This window comes from Oreochromis niloticus, unplaced genomic scaffold (genome assembly GCF_001858045.2).
Source record: "Oreochromis niloticus isolate F11D_XX unplaced genomic scaffold, O_niloticus_UMD_NMBU tig00008495_pilon, whole genome shotgun sequence".
Classification (NCBI taxonomy): domain Eukaryota; kingdom Metazoa; phylum Chordata; class Actinopteri; order Cichliformes; family Cichlidae; genus Oreochromis; species Oreochromis niloticus.
This window is the reverse complement of record NW_020329229.1, coordinates 6,077-10,784: the sequence shown is the minus strand read 5'-3', so window position 1 is coordinate 10,784 and position 4,708 is coordinate 6,077. Positions and strand designations below refer to the sequence as shown.

Sequence of the window (4,708 nt, the reverse complement as noted above, 5' to 3'; positions counted from 1 at the left end):
TTGGTGGTGACACCATTGCTGGGATTTTTTTCAAAATTGAAGGCACACTGAACCAGCATGGCTGCCACAGCATCCTGCAGCGACATGCCATCTCATCCAGTTTGTGTTTAGTTGGACCGTCATTTATTTTCCAACAGTACAATGAGCCCAAACACACCTCCAGGCTGTGCGAGGGCTGTTTGACCAAGAAGGAGAGTGATGGAGGCCTGGCCTCCACAGTCACCTGACCTAAACCCAATGGAGATGGTTTGGGATGAGATGGAGCACAGAGGGAAGGCAAAAGGACCAACAAGTGCTCAGCATCTCTGGGAACTCCTTCAAGACTTTTGGAAAACCATTTCAGGTGACCACCTCATGAAGCTCATGGAGAGAGAATGCCAAGAGTGTGCAAAGCAGTAATCAAAGCAAAGGGCGGCTATTTAAAGAATCTGAAATATAAAACATGTAAATATTCATCAAAATAATGAAAAACTGTTAAATGAGAAGATGTCATTTCAGTCAGTGGTGCACCAAAATTATTTTCCTTAATACAGCTATAATTGTGCTAACTTTGGTGAATGTGTTTGTTTTTGCAGTAAACTGGATGAGGATCATCTCTACATGGCTACGCAGACATCATGGCTAAGGTATCTGTTGCTGAGTACCAACACTAAACACTTTTGAATTGAAACTCACATAGCTGGCTTAGCATAGACGGTAAAAAAACCTGTTATTGTTCTGCGTGCTGTTTATGTCATCGACCAGGGATGATGCTTTTGGGCTGATGGATTACTTGCAGGGCGCTGTACTGCCTAATCAAATCACTTATTGCAACTGGCACCTCCCCTACCTTCAGTGTAGAATAGTTTAGTGTGGCCTGAAAAGCTAAGAGAGGGAAAAGAAATTAAAAACAGATGCACCAAACTGTGGCAAATTAACCAAATGTTAGCAGCTGCACTGTTAACAGTAGCACTAGCAGCTGCACTAGTAACTAGTCTTCTGGATGGTAGAGTTGTTGTTGGTTTAGGACACTGTTAATATATCACTGCTTAGTGATTGCACTCCGAATTGGGTCTGCTGGGTATATTTCTTCAGACACTTCATGCTGTCAAGGCCGGGAGAGCAGTACGTGGGAGTGAACATAAGTGCAGACACAATACAGAGCGGAAATAAGATTTCACAAGTTTTATTGAAATCACAGAATAAACTATGGTGAGACATGAATACGTGGCAGGGAAATCTCTGACGAGGAGTCTTGCAGGTGGCTCTGGAGGCGGGTAGCCCTCTGAGTGTTGAGTGAGTGAGTTGGGTTCCAGCCTTGTATTCTAGTAATGCAGAGGAAGCAGCAGGCAGGAGGACAGGCAGGTGAGAGCAGTGAGTAATTTAAGTCGAGAGAAGCAAGTTGCAGAATGAAGCTGGGATTTGACTGTGGAGACCAGCGTCCAGAGGAAGGAGTAAGGTGGTGACTTGACGAGATTGCTAAAGGCACAAAAGAGATCAAGTACTTGGCATGAACAAAGAAACGAACTGGTGAAGAACTGATGGCAACACTGGTTTTAAATACTGTCTTGCTGAATGCCACAGATGGAAAACGCGTGGAGAAGTGTAGGTGTTGAACCAGGGCTCCACCCCAAAAGGCAGATGCAGAGCGCAAGGCCAGGACAGAAAACCACTGAACACTGACCTGGATCATGACATATATATAACACAAAGAATGGTGTGTTTAGCTTAGGATCAACCAAGTTCCCCAAAATAAAAAATAAAAAACTGTTTGTGGTGAACACCTACACATCGAATAAAAATTAAAGCATGTGAGACTCAATCTCACTGCACACTTTGCCAGGCAAAGTGTGCATGGATCTGACAGACAGAAAGATCTGACAGACATGCTCCTAATGAGAAGACGGATGGTGTCCTGGGGGATCTCCTGCCAGATCCGGACCAGGGTATCACCGAACTTCTGGAAAAGTTGAGGTGTTTTATTGGATCTATGTCAGCCGAGCATGGGGGGCAGTTAGTGGTATCAGGCATTGTCATTCCGAAGGAACTACATGCATACTCGAGCCACATGAGGCCAGGCATTGTCAGGCACCAGGAGGAACCCAGGATCCAATGCATCACCATAGGGTCTGATGTGAGTCCAAGGATTTCATCCCATTACTTAATGGGAGTCAGGGTGCCATTACCTAGTCTGTTAGAGGTTTGTGCGTCTGTCCATGGATATGCCTCCCCAGACCAGTCATACTGAACGATGTTACAGGCGGCATAATGTTCTCCACAGCTTCTCTAGACCCTTTCACATCTGTCACATGTGCTCAGGGTGAACCTGCTATCATCTGTGAAAAGCACAGGGCACCAGTGGTGGACCATTCTGGTATTCTACGGCAAATGCCAGACGGTGCTGGGCAGTCAGCAGAGGGTTGACAAGAGGAAGCTCTGTCCCCAGGCCACCATCATAAAGTCGTTTGTTGATTGTTGATCAGAGACATTCATGTCAGTGGCCCTTAATTTACCGTTCGATCTACCCTCACCTATAGTCACGAGCTGTGGGTAGTGACCGAAAGAACGAGATGTGAATACAAGCGGCGGAAATGAGCTTCCTCTGAAGGGTGGCTGGCCTCTCCCTTAGAGATAGGCTGAGAAGTTCAGCCATTCGGGAGGGGCCCAGAGTGAGCCGCTGCTCCTCCACATCGAAAGGAGCCAGTTGAGGTGGTTCGGGCATCTGACAAGGATGTCCCCTGGGCGCCTCCTGGGTGAGGTTTTCCGGGCATGTCCACCGGGAGATGGCCCCGGGGCAGACCCAGGACACGCTGGAGAGATTATATCTCTCGGCTGGCCTGGGAACGCCTTGGTGTTTCCCCGGACAAGCTGGAGGAGGTGGCTGGGGAGAGGAGGTCAGAGCATTTCTGCTTGGGGAGATGGATGGATGGGCCTTCTGCAGGTCATTTTGTAGAACTCTGGCAAGTTTCATCTTGTTCATCTTGCACAAAGCAGCAGATACCGGCCCTCCCATCATTCGTAACATCTGGTTTAAAAAAACAAAGATGGTGACACCGAAATACTCAGTTTGATGCCTCAGTGCTTTGGAACTTCCCGTCGCTGATGTGGCTATATCTATCCGAAGTAATCAGTCTGTAGTTTGTATGCTTTTTTTCACCTTTCTCCTTCCTTCAGAGTTGCCATGATGAAGAGGATGACGATGGAGAAGTGAAGAGTTTTGAAGTAGGTGATCAATCGGTCTTGAATCTTCCACTAGTCTCCTCAAGTTTTAGCAGTTCATTTTAGATGGTCTGCAATGATATGTGTCACCTTTCTAACAAAGGAAAAAGAGATGGAGAAGCAGAAGCTGTTGTATCAGCAGGCTCGGCTGCACGACCGTGGCGCTGCTGAGATGGTGCTCCAAACCATCAGTGCTAGTAAAGGTAAGTCTGCCTATCGCCCCTACTCTTTACTGTAACTCAGCGGTGGCAAATATATTATGGCCCTTGTGATAGAACCAGGCTGTCCAATCCTATGCCTGCTTACTCATTGATGTGTTAAAAGTAATTTGTTCTGGATATGACTGTTTGGGAGCCTATTCTTAGATTCACCGTTTCACACTAATTCACAATTTGATGATATTTGATGTTTTTATCACCTGTGCAAAGTTGTACTTGGCAACAGTTTGTGTCTTGCTGTGCGTCTGTTTCCTTTTGACACATTTCTAAGTTTGAACATTTAGTATGTATGCACAGAGGTGTTGCTTGATGAGTACACACACAGACATTACAATATAGAAGTGTGGTTTAAAGATAAAAAAACAAAAACAAAAACGATTAGTTGTGAATTAATTTTCCCTTTTATGGAGCAGAAAACGTTACTGGATGCTAGCTAATAGGCTACATTTGGATGTCAAATATTTATAGGGGGAAAATGGAAATTATGGATATGAAATAAAATGTCTCTTTGTTGCTTAACCTGCAGGGTGTCAGGTCTCTGGCCCTGGAGAGTGAAGACCTGGACAGTTTGTCAGAGCTGGTCCAGGATATCCGTCTTTGCTCTCAGGCCCTCAACAAGCTGGACCGACAGACCTTGAAGCAGAGCTGGGACAGGACTCAGTCACACGGACACTTTCTCGACCGAAACTCCAAGTGCCTCCTCTCCGCCACCTCCACTTGAGGGTGGGAGGTGTGATGATGTCGGCAGAACTTTGCTTCTGATGTCTACTCTTTATCACTGACGGTGGATTTGAGCCAGTGTTCATAATAAAAGTGGTCATTTTTATAAACATTTTGTTTAGTGAGGCTACACCAAAAAGAAACAAGATAAAACCAAAATAAAGTGACATGCTGTCCACCAACAATCTGTTGATAGCTTGTGTTTTATGCATTTTTGTCTGCCTTATTTATACATGTAAAGCTCTGTATCTGTATAAAGAGTTTGTGTTAGTGTGCGAGAGGTTTTGTGTCGCAATTGGTCCTGTTTAATAAATAAATAATAAATAAATAAAGTTTCATTTATATAGCACCTTTCAAGACAGAATCACAAAGTGCTGCACATAAAATTACAAGTCATAAAAGATTTAAAAAGACTAAATAAAACAGGCAAAAAATTAACCAAAGCAGTTTTAAAAAGGTGAGTTTGAGTTGTGTTTTAAAAACAGCTACTGAGTCCACAGTTCTTAATGCTTGGGGGAGAGAGTTCCACAGTCTAGGGGCCACAGTGGCAAAAGCTCTATCACCCTTAGTCC

The 4,708-nt window shown here is 44.8% G+C and overlaps 1 long non-coding RNA gene across 1 annotated transcript; it reads left to right on the top strand.

Moving 5' to 3' along the window:
• Positions 1-602: 602 nt before the first annotated feature.
• On the top strand, positions 603-3,961 carry LOC109198849 (uncharacterized). Its single transcript, XR_002059424.2, has 4 exons — positions 603-626; positions 3,154-3,201; positions 3,302-3,401; positions 3,943-3,961. It is a non-coding gene; the product is annotated as an uncharacterized LOC109198849 (long non-coding RNA).
• The last annotated feature ends 747 nt before the right edge of the window (positions 3,962-4,708 follow it).